Source organism: Nelumbo lutea, chromosome 7, assembly GCF_056320005.1.
Source record: "Nelumbo lutea isolate HS-2025 chromosome 7, American lotus-T2T, whole genome shotgun sequence".
NCBI classification, from domain to species: domain Eukaryota; kingdom Viridiplantae; phylum Streptophyta; class Magnoliopsida; order Proteales; family Nelumbonaceae; genus Nelumbo; species Nelumbo lutea.
Window position 1 is genome coordinate 57,750,341 of NC_142690.1, and position 13,015 is coordinate 57,763,355.

Sequence of the window (13,015 nt, forward strand, 5' to 3'; positions counted from 1 at the left end):
TGTGCCACTATTGTCTTCTTCAGTGAAGCTGGTGAAGATGTTGGATTTTTAGTTTTGGCAAAACAAAACCTATAGAGAGGAATCATCGAATGTTTAGAAGTTGGGATATGTTTGTCATTTTCTTTTTTTGTTTAATTTTTTTTAAAATAAAATAATAAATCATTATAAATATAAATGTCAAACTGCTAACCGTTGACCACGTCAAATGGGTTGACGGTTCAACCATCTGGGTCAACGGTTTTTTGGCCATTTCCACGGTTTTGGGCTAGATGAAGGTTTAGGGTAAAACCAGAACCATTTGAGTTACTGGTTTCCAGTTCGAATGGCCTAACCGTCCAAGTTAACGATGATTCGAAAAGGTCGATGCAAATTATGTTTTCTACCTTCATGATAGAAAGGAGCCAAATAAAAAAAATAGTATTTTAGTCAATAAAAAGTCTAAAAATTCAGGACCCCATTCACACTTTTAATTACTAGTGATATAATAGATGCATATAACAAGTGATGATAATTTAACATCATATCAAATGAAGATGCACGTGGTAAGTCCACTTGGGCAATTTGATATATAGAATAATGATGATGCATCATCATTAATCTACTAATGTTTGTTTTTGGTGTACTATTATCATCATTAGAAATGGTAGTAATACTATTATTACTATTATTGCAAATGGCAATTTGAACTGATGATGATGATGGTGATGATGATAATAATAATAATAATAATAACAAAGATAATTATTCGAGATATGATATATTGGTAGATTTATTGCATCCCAACCTAAAAATTTAGCTTTAAACCTTCTTACTAACTTATCTAACAAGTAGATGACTTTAATGGTTGAAACACTAACCTATTACCTATATGGAATTACAATTTGATTTCTAGGTCATTTTAAAAACATAGATTTTTTCATCATTAATAACAATTATTCTCATATTTTACACATATTTTTGCTTTATATAACAAATATATATTATTAAAGACATTCTCAAATATTCTATAATTTTTATAATATTTTTTTTTATGTTTTTATTATCAAATGATTTGTAATATCACAAGTTAGTTATTCAAATAAAATTGAAATGTGATTCCAATTGGTTTTTAGCAATTTGGTTTTCTATTAGTCTTTTAGTCATCTGGTAATCGACTTATCACCCCCACTAGGATTTGGGTCCATTTACCTCCAAATTGCTTCGTTGTAGAAAATTACTGACTCAATCAACAAAATGGTGACTTACCCTCTCTCTCTCTCTCTCTCTCTCTATCTATCTATCTATCTATCTATCTATCTACCTATCTATCTATATATACATATTTATAATATATTATATATTTACATATTTATTTATAAATATATAAAATACAACATAGGAACCAATTGGGTAACCAATTGATTTAGTTCGGTTCCAATTGGAGAAATCTAAAAAATGGAAGGATCAGTTAGTTGAGAATTTTGCCCATAGTTCGATTTAACCAGTGGGCACCCTTAGGGTTAGACATTAGTTCTTATTTGTCCTAACTTTTTATTATATTTGCATCATTAATACAAATAATTTTTATTTACTACATTTACATTTTTAATATGATGAATATATGGTATTAGAGATGTGCTCATAACCTTTCTACAAAATCTATATTTTATTTACAACATAGGCCATGTTTGGGAGTGCTTATGTTAAAAAGAAGTGCTTAAAAACAAGTGCTTATTCGAATAAGCCCTTATTTGCATTTGGCACCCAACTTTTTCATGTGATTTTTAAAAAATAAGCACTTATTTTTATATTGGGTGTTTGGTGGTCTTTTTCTCCAATAGGCACTTAAATAAGCAATTATGACTCTTTTGTCATTCATTTTCTTTTAAATTTTCAAAATATCCAATCCAAAGTGAATGAATAAAAGTACTTTGATAGAAGTGCTTTTATAAAAGTACTTTTACAAAAGTGCATTCATAAAAGTGCTTTGATAAAAGCACTTCCATAAAAGTACTTCCATAAAAGTGCTTTTATGAAAGTACTTTTACCAAAGTGCTTTCGTAAAAGTACTTTTATAAAAGTGCTTTCATAAAAGTACTTTCATAAAAGTGATTTCGTAAAAGTATTTTTATAAAAGTGCTTTCATAAAAGTACTTTCATAAAAGTGATTTCGTAAAAGTACTTTCATAAAAATGCTTTCATAAAAGTACTTTCATAAAAATGCTTTTATAAAAGTACTTTCATATAAAAGTACTTTTACAAAAGTGCTTTCGTAAAAGTACTTTTATAAAAATGCTTTTATAAAAATACTTTACTTTCATTATAAAAGTGCCTTTGTAACATTGTTTTTATAAAAGGGTTATAATTGGTATTCTAAAATTTCACTGGGGACAATTATGTGAGAAAAAAATTTGAATAAGTGCTTATTGTATGAGCACTTAAAAAGCTGGAAATTTGGGCTTAAAAATAATCTCTTATTTTTAAAATAAGCACTTATTTCAGGCTTATTTCCCAAACACTAATAAGTGCTTAATGGTGTGGTCCCCTCCCTAATAAGCATTTATTTCCAATAAGCACTTATTTTTAAGCACTGCCCACCACCTAGATGGAAAACCGTTTTACTTGTAAAGTTGATTCCGAATTTTGTATTTTGTCTCCATTATTATTAAAAGGATTCTTATTGTTCATACATTCTTTAATTAATATGATGAATATATATAGTATCAAACATGTGCCAAAAATATTTTGTATTTATTTCTTTATTAAATAATAATTATTTAATATGACATAATGGGTCGACCCATTTGATTGAAAATGTTGGAGCGCTGACTAGCCACCTAGATAGAAATGTTTCATTTTCTAATTGGTTTTAACTTTTTTTTTTTTATTTCATTTATGTCATTAGTAAAAATAATTCTTGTCTATCAGATCTTTTTTTTTTTTATGATTGATATACAACATTATAGATGTGTCTAATTTTTTCTATTCCTTGTATTTTCCATATTATTAGTAATTATTTATTTAAAAATATTATTTCATTATGACATTTTGGTTTGACCCATTTGACCCAAATGGTTGTATAACCCACCACTCAGATAGGAAAATTGTTTCACTTTTTAGTTGGTTCAAATTTTGTATTCTATTTCCATCATATATAAATTGTTTCTTATGTATTATAATTATTTTTGTTTGTTATGACAAATATAATATTAGAGACTCAAAATTTTCTATAAATTAATTTTCTTAATTTTTGTAAGTTTATCTATTTTTAAAATTTTAGTATTTAATCGTGGCATCATGGGTTGACATTTTCAACCCAAATGGTTGGTATTTATATTCGTCACTTGAAAAACACCAATTTACTTTTTATGTCAGTTTTAAAACTATAGGTTTTTATATGATTAAAAATATTTTTCATGGATTTAATTGCTGGAATTTAATGATGAGAAACAAAAGATACCTTAAATATTTGATTCAATGAGAGAGAGTGGGAGTTAATACTTTAAATATGGGGAATTAATGAGAGGTAATGAAATGAACTGAAAAGTATGGCTTTTGAATTACAATTTATACTCTAACAATAGAGAGGAACAAAATTCAAAAGAAGGGATATTTTAGTTAAGAAAAAGCCCAGAAGATTTGGGGAGCTACTCTCGCTTTTTATAGTTGTATAGATTGATATAAAAATATTTAAGATGTGCCCAAAATTTCTACTTTAATTTTAAAATTTTATTATTTATTTTTACTGTAAAAAGCTTATTATTTAGCTATGACATCATGGATTGATTCATTTGGTCTAGATGGTTCAGTTGCTTACCTGCCAAGTTGCCACTAGGACAGAAGAATTGTTTCATTTTTGGGTTAAAAGGCATATGTTTTATATTATTGGATATAGGTCTAACTAATAGAATTTATTAATGAGAAAAAAACAGCTTAAATATAGGATTCAATGAGAGAGAATGAGTAGAGTTAGTACTTTAAGTATAAGACTTAGTGAGAGGGAGCCAAATTAAGTGAAAATAGTAGTTTAAATTACATTTTCTGCCCTTACAATTAGAAAGGGGCCAAATTCAAAAATAAGGGTATATATTACCTTCAAACCTAAAGGCCTAACTTCAAATCTTTTGACTTGTAGTTGATAACAATTTTCTCAACTATTCTACAAATTGGATGGTCAAATTGATATTGACCTGTCACTTGGAGAAGTGTTTGAATATGTTTTAACTCAAATTACTTTGGTGCAAAAAAAAAAAAAAAAACAAAACTATTGGACTAGCGAACAACCAAATGACCTTATTGGTTTAACTATTATTCTATTAATCTATTTGACTAGGTCAATGGGCCAAATAGGTTTTATAATGTTACAAATATTTTAAAAATTTTATTATATTTTCCATATGCTATTATTTAATTTATGACATCACAAGTTGATTTTTTGATTGAGAGGAAAAATGTGGTTCTAGTTGATTTTTTATCATGTAATCAATTGGTTGGATTTGTTGACCTATCACTAGACCATGATTTTGGATCAATTTACCACTAAGTTGTTTAACTATAAAAAAACCATTGACTTAGCCAACAACATGGTGACCTAACTATTGGAGCCATTGAACCACTTGACACAGTAATGAGGTCACTGGTTTTTCTTCATTTTTGTATATTTCATTTTCATCAATCATAAAATTAGCTTTTATTTATCACATTTATTCTTAGTACAATGAACATTATAGATGTGACCATTACAAAATTTCTATATGTTTTTTACAATTTATTGCATTTTTATCTATTTTTAATTATTTATCATTTAATTATGACATCATGGCATAATCCATTTGACTTAGATGATTGAACTATTGGTCCACCACATGGATGGAAAAATTTGGTTTGCTTTTGGGTCAATTTTAAATTTTGTCATATTCCATTTCCATCATTAGTAAAACATATCTTACTTTGTAAGTTTATTTTATTTTAATTTAATATGATGAATATATAATATTAAAAATGTGCTCAAAATTTTTCTATAGAACTTATGTACTTTTTCATATTTTTTGTATTTCTATCTTTTAAATATTCATTAATTAATTATGACATCATGGGTTGACCTGTTTAATTTAGAATATTGGACTCTTGACCTACCACCTAGATAGGAAATGAATTCATTTTTAGAGCAATTTTAAATTTTGTATTATATTACATCATTAATGAAACTAATTCTTATTTATCAACTTATATTTTTAATGATATAAATATAGAATACTAGGGACATGTCTAAGGTTTTCTATTTTGTCTTATTTTTCCATCATTCTTCCTATATTTTCTATTTTTAAAAAATTAATTATTTAACTATAACCTAATGGGATTGACCAATTTTACTTGAATGGTTGAGCTATTGACCTACCACTACTCAAATAGGGAAATGGTTTCATTTTTGGGTCAATTTTAAATTTTGTGTTCCTTTTCCAAATTAATAAAAATACTTATTATTCATCATACTTATTTTTTGTGTAATATGATGAATATGTAATATTGGAGATGTATTCAATATTTTCTATAAATTTTCTTTATTTTATATTTTTATCTATTTTAAAATTTTAATATTTAATTTTGGCATCATGCATTGACCTATATATTTGGTCCAAAAGGTCAAATTGCTTACCCACCACTTGAAAAAACAAATAGTTTTATTTTCAGGCCAATTTAAAAAAATGGTTTTTATACTTTCAAAATTATTGATCATCATGGATTTAATTAGTGGAATTTAACTTAGAACAAAAGATACATTAAATATGGGATTTAATAATAGATAATGGGAACTAATACCTTATATATGGACTTAATGAGAGGGAATGGATTGAAATGAATAATAACATTGGAATTACAATTTATGCCCTCTTAATAGAGGGGCCAATTTTTCCAAAAGAAAAATAAATAAATAAATATATACTACTATAAAATGTACGATGCTCACATAATATTTCTGGAATTTTGGTTGGACAGAAATTGTCCTTTTAATTAATATTTTTTAAAGTATAAATTAAGGTATATCAAGTATTTCACGCATTCAATAAAACATATTTAAAGACTGTACTCTTCACATGTGTAATAAAACATATTCAAAGATTGAAATTAAAGACCATAATTATTACATGTGCATTGAATATTTAGTTGGTAATTGAGTTGCTTGATGAATTTCATATTAGATATTATCTAAAGTATAAACAAGGAGAAAGCAAGTACTTTATAATGTGTTTGACAAAAACTATTACAAATTGAAATTAATGACTACAATTTCTCAACATGAATGGTAATTGAAAGTGTCCAAATACCAAAGTATATTTAATATTTCACTCTTCTATCATTACTAGTAAATGATATTTTACATGTCTCTTCTTATTTCATGTACAATTATTGTAAATTGTCATCGAAACCCAAGTGTTCTTAGTTAATTGGTTGTCACATTGAATGAATAATGAATTTTTTATTTAAGGTATATTGTTGAAAACTCTCCTAAAGTTTCTAACCGTTGTTGAAACCTCCCATGAAATTTGGCAAATGCAATCACTTCCTGTGAACTGTCTGACACAATTGTAAGTAGATCTATTGTTAGAATCTTCTAATAACAGACACAAAAATGTTCAAAATACCAATGTATCCAGTTATTATTGAGGATGGTTTCTACAAAAAAAAAATAATAATAATACAAACTTTATGAAAAAAAAGTTGTAACTTTACCTTTGAGAGATTTATATGAAGGAAAAATTGGGAAAATAAATCATTTTTTGAAAAGAGATTGGAAGGTATGAGATAGCAATTGATATGAAGAGAAAATTGGAATAATAAACATTTTGCCAAAAGTACTTGCATGAGTATTTTTGACATTTTCATGCCTCTTGTTAGAGTTTTCTAATAGAGGGGGTATACTTGAAACTATGTTAGAAGTTTATGGGGCTGATTGCAATTACCAAACAAAAATTTACCCTTTTTTAATTAGCCGTTCTAAACATTTGATTAATGTCAATTTAAAATCTAAGATCAAATCTTAATAATAGATTACTTGGTCTTAAAATTTCTCAAAGGGCCAAAAAAGATATAAGTGATTGTGTCAAATTGGGACATGATGTGCACAATTGTAGAATTGTTCTAATCATCCATTTTCTATATAAAATACATTACACTGGCCCATTTCAATTCTTATTTGTTTTTATGGACCGACACTATTCACTCTAATTTTAGGGATGTGCATAACTTTTTAAATGTGGGATTAGGATGTTGATAGGTAAGGATGATTGTTTATGGTCAGCTCGACCTTCTTGGCTTGCAAATTCTTGGGCCAAGGCAATCAAATTTCTCTCAATCTTTGTTGATATCAGACTCGTATCAAGCCTGCACATAATGCGGGTTGGGATCAAGCCAAGTAAGTACTATGTCCGACAAACCCAATCCATCCCAGAAGTTGTACATATATTTATAATATATACTATAATATATGTATAATGTCTTGTTTGTTTGTATAGTATCTTTCATATATGGCATAGTATTTTACCAATATATATATATATATAATAATATATATATATATATATATATATATATATAGTATAATATATTAATATACACACAATAAACTTTCAAATATATTTTTTTTTGCAAATTTTGAAGCTTATTTTCTATAATTTGATTATAAAGTTAAGCTAAAACTTTATTTATTTTAAAATATAAATCTTGTATATTCATATGGGCCAGCCTGGATGCTTGGCCCAGGAGGCCAGGACTAAACTCGAACATGTTTTATTAGGGGCTATTAACTACTTGCAAAAACCTAACTTGACTCATGATCACCACTATTGATGGGTTGGGTAGGCATGGGTTTGGTCGAATCCAAACCTGACCTAAAGCTCAATTAAGGCTAATTTGATCCAAACCTTATTAAGTCATTTTTCTTCTTTTATTAGTGTACTCAACAAATATCAAAGATATTTGTAAAGAACTAAAAACTCCATGCTCATCATAATAGATTTGATTCCCTTGGAGTAATTATCTATGAAGATATAGGGTCTATTTGGTAAGTCCTTTGAGAAGATATTTTGAGCTTTTCAAAGATTGCTATACCACAAAACAATCTTTTTTCCATTTGACAATGAAAGATGGGAGCCAAAAAAGACTCATGTCCCATAAAGTTTGACGAAGCCCAAAATGGCTGAAAATCAAAGGCCTTCAAATTAAAGCTTCCTGTCTTTATACACTTAAAATCTTTCATTTGATAGCTTGGTAGACTATGATTCATTGGGATACTTACTAGATAGACTTGATCTTTTAAGACACATATCTTTAATATTATATATTAGTCATATTAAACAAAGACAAGTGTGATAAACACTAATAATTTTTATTAATAATGTAAATAAAATAGAAAATTAAAAACTGATCTACAAATGAAATGATTTTTCCTATCTAGATGGTGAGTCAACAGTCCAACCTTTTAGATTATATAAATAGGAAGTCCTGCATGTCAATTAAATAGTAAATATTTAGAAAAGATAGAAATACAAAATATAAAGTATATAAATTTTTGTAAAATTGTTTGTGTACAAAAAAAAAAAAACAAAGCCCTTTAAACTCAAGGCAAAAATGCATTTTTAGACAAAAATGTTCTCCAAAAAGTCCAAATTTTGCCAATAAGCAAGCTGTTATGTTAAATCCCCTTAGGATCCATCTTTAGGAAGACAATATATCTACAACTAGGTCCCTAGCTTCATTGATTAAATGCTCCAACTGCCATGGGACCTTGGAAGCTAGCCACCTAATTGTATTTATAAAATCTCCCTCAATCATAAATGAAATTAACCCTACCTCCAAATGATCCACATGATAGCTTGAGGAGCAAGATTCCAATTTCCCTATCTTTCCCAAGCCTCCACACCTCCATTGAAAAATCAGATCCCATACATGATTTAGATATTAGACTAACCCAATTCAAATTAAAAGAACAAATAAAAGGCAGACCTTTTTTGTTCACGCTATAATACACTAACAAATGATTTGCCAAAGTGTGAGCACTCCAATTTCTGTGATCTAACTGCTTGAGTGAGATGCAAACATCAAAAAGCAAGGACTTTAAGTTATAAAAGTCCAAATTTTCATGGTCTCCAAGAGTTCAACACCAAATGAAGGTTCAAGAGACAATTAATTGGAATTTGACATAAATCTTGAAATCGTGCTTTCAGGGTTAAAGGAAAGAAGAAAAAGACAAGGGAATTGCAAGGCTAAAGGATTACTATCCACCACATATCTATCCAAAAATTAACTTGAGACCCGTTACCCATTAAGTATTTGATGTGGCTAAAAAACAATGTATATAGGTTAGTTAAACCTTTCTAAATTGAATAAGCTCATACTCTATTGGTGTGGAGCCTACTATCCCACCCATTGAGATGTAACCTTAGTGCAGAGACTATCTTGCTTAATTGGAAACAAAAATTTGTGTGAAAAATAAGATTTATTTTTACTAATAATGATAGTTAAAATTGACCCAAAAGTAAAATTGTTTTCACATCTATGCAAGTAGTGGGACAATGTTCAACCACCTAGGTCATATGGGTCATTCCATGATGTTATAATTAAGTAATAAAAAATAAGTAAAAATACAATAGATTATTAAAAAATATTAGTAAATAAAAATGTTTTTATTATTGATGGAAATAGAATGGAAAAATCAATAAAAAAAGAAAATTAATATTTGACATGTGACCCCACCAATTAGGTCAAAGAGTTCAATGGTTCAAATAGTTGGGTCACCATATTGTTAACTGAGCTAATGGCTTTTTATGAGCAAGTAATTTGATGATAAATGCACCCAAAATACTGGTGTGATTGGTTAATTGGTTAATTTGTCCATGAGATAGAAAGGAACAATTAAAAAGCAATATTCTAAAAATTGAACAAAACCACATTTCCCCCTTAACCAAACAAGTGAACTTTTGATGCCATAAATTAAATATAAAATATAAAATATAAAAAATATTATAAAGTTTAGAAAAAAACATGTCTTTAATATTACATATTCATCATATAACACAAAAACATGTCCAAAAATGAGAATTGTTGTGATTAATGATGTAAGTAGGAAGGATACAAAAAAGAAAAAAAAAAGAAAATAAATGTATCATCCATAGTCTGTTGGCTTGGTCAAATAGATCATTGGTTTCATCAATATACAGTATGCTTCCATTACTTATATTTCTTACATATGGGTTTCTGTAAGAATACAAAATTATTGCTGTTATTTTTTCTTGTTTTTTTATTATTATATTGTTATTATTGTTGTCATTTGAAACTATCCAGCAACACATGTACACATTTACTAGCAATGCATGTCCTATTCACGCTAGGACATGTGACATGTGGGATAATAAATAGATAAACCCATGATTCAGTGAAATCAGATTTGCTCCTGACAGAGCACTCCTCACACCAACATAACAGCATATCGCAGCCGTGAATTAAGAACATACCAACACTACAGCGCATCACAGCCATGAATTGAGAACATCTTCCCACGAATGACAAGATATAAATACGGTGATGAGGATTCTGATTCCAAACGGGTGAGCATTTTGGTTTTATATCATGTTCTAATTCTTAATTTCTTATATCATCGATTGGAAGAAGTATATTCATTAATAAACTAACCAAATATACGGACTGGCTTGTAATGGGTTTACTGACACTCATGGGACCCTGACATGTCATCAAGGATGTTAAATATTTTTGAGAGAATGATGGTTCAGCCCAGGGTCAGAATTCAAAGAACTAAAGTATAGTTGGGGTAGGTGTCAACTCGGAATTGATGTCAATTCATGGGCGGGCATTGATCCAATAGGTTTACCTTTTAAAATGTTGTAGCCTAATCGTCTAACTTAAACACTTTATTTTTTGAGAAATTGCAAGTAACATACATGCATACAAACATAATAATTAAACTAGCTAGCTAGTACTGATAGCTAAGCTAGAATCACATCACAGACAGATTATCTATAGACTGCAACTCCATGGAAGATTGGTCGTAGCAGTAATCGATGATAACATTGTTAATAGCCTCGGCAAAGTTTATCTGTTCTATCACTTTTTTGTTTACTGCTGTCAAATCTTCCACATTGGGATCACCAGATGGGACGATACCCTGGCAACGATTAACACCCTCCTTAGCTTTTTCCAAGTATCTGATGGCCAACGCTGGATTGGCGCCACGATCAATAGCGTTCTGCAAGTAACTTTCCACTTCAACATAGTCGTTATAACAATTAAAGAGGTTGAAACAACCGGAAGAAATTTTCTGCAGGATGAGAGGCTTAGCATCATCTGTTGCTAAGCTCTTTGATAGTACGGTACAGTTAATGGCAGCTTCTTTGAAATCTTCGCAGTAGTCTTGTCGTAAATTATTCTCGGGTGCTGAACGTGTAGAGGCAGCTGGTGCAGTGAGGAGGAGGAAGAATAGGCAGAAAGATAGGGGGAAGAAGAAATTAGGACTAGTGGCCATTTTTTTCTCTTGCACTAGTATAATATTAATGGTTGGAACTTGGGATAACAAGCTTTGAGTTGGGTTTGGCCTATTTATAGGAGAGAGAGAGATAAACCATACTTGGTGCTAAATTTCATGGGAATATTTTAGCAAGGAAATGGCTTATTATGCATGATAGCATCTCACGTAAAATAGTTAAATAAATAGAGAATGACTCTTGTACTAACTACGAGGGCATCTCACATTTTATTGATTATTTTTATTTAACTTAAATAAATAAGTCATATTGAATTTGTAATTTAAATGTATTTATAATGATTAAATGAGATTTAATTTGTAATTTAATTATGTCAAACTTGAATTTCTTATTTAATTTAAATAATTAAGTGAGATTTAATTTGTAATTTAAAAGTCTTTATATGGCCCCACATCCTTTAGGGTGAATTACTTTTTCTATATATAACATGTATCCAAAGTTCGCGCTCCATTTGGAAGTGAAAGGAATGACCCTTGAGTTTTTTCTTGACAAAGTAACAGGCCACTTGTTTAGAAGAAAAGGTTGTGATTTGGGGCGTTTGATATATATAATTGTACCACCCTTGGGGGGGGGGGGGGTTGATATTCAACCAACCCCCACCCATATTGACCCACTAACCCACTTGCCACCTATATTATTGCGCCATGTTAGTAGGTCACAATCCACCCTGACTCTGACTCACCCTAATCTACCCATATGACCCACCAACCTAGATTGGACCTTCCCAAATTTTTTTTCCTAAAAACATTGTATTAGCCCCAAATTTTACTCTGCCACCGAAATTCCATTAAAGTAACAAAATGAACTAAGCTTACTATGGGGGACACAAATACCTTGTCCCTCTAAAAAAAGCTATTTACAAGGGGAGAATTTGTACTATATTTTAAATACATATAAAATAATGGTAAACCAGAAAGGTAAATCAAAAAGGTAAACCAGAACCATCACTAGATATTTGTCTTTGAGTCATTTTCGGTAAATCCTGCCAATAATTACATGACCAATTTAGTCCCTATTTGGTATCGCTTATTTTAATTACTTATTCAATAAATACTTCAAATTAGTAGTGGGACCACATAATAAATGGAAAATATGCACTTATTCATGATTGGCCAAGCCTCTATTTGATTTCATTTATAAGAAATACTTCTTTTAAGAGTTGGAACCACATTAAAAAAAGTACTTAAAAAAGTGACTTGAAATTAGCTTTTTTTTTTAGCACTTTTTGAAGAAATACTTCTCCAATAAAATGGGATGAACCAGTCCCTAGTATTTTCTTATAATACCCAAAATACCCAGTGCATTGAGACAATCCTATGTATGAGAGAGGAGCCTAGTCCTCACCCTCCTTGCTAAGCACCTGCTCAGTTCCTTTCCATACAGCTTTGAAGCAAGCTTGATGTTTACCAGGAAGAGTTTATGCTGATGTTCACCCACGGATAAACATGCTTTGGCTGTAGGCATTGGAAGCCTAATAAAGA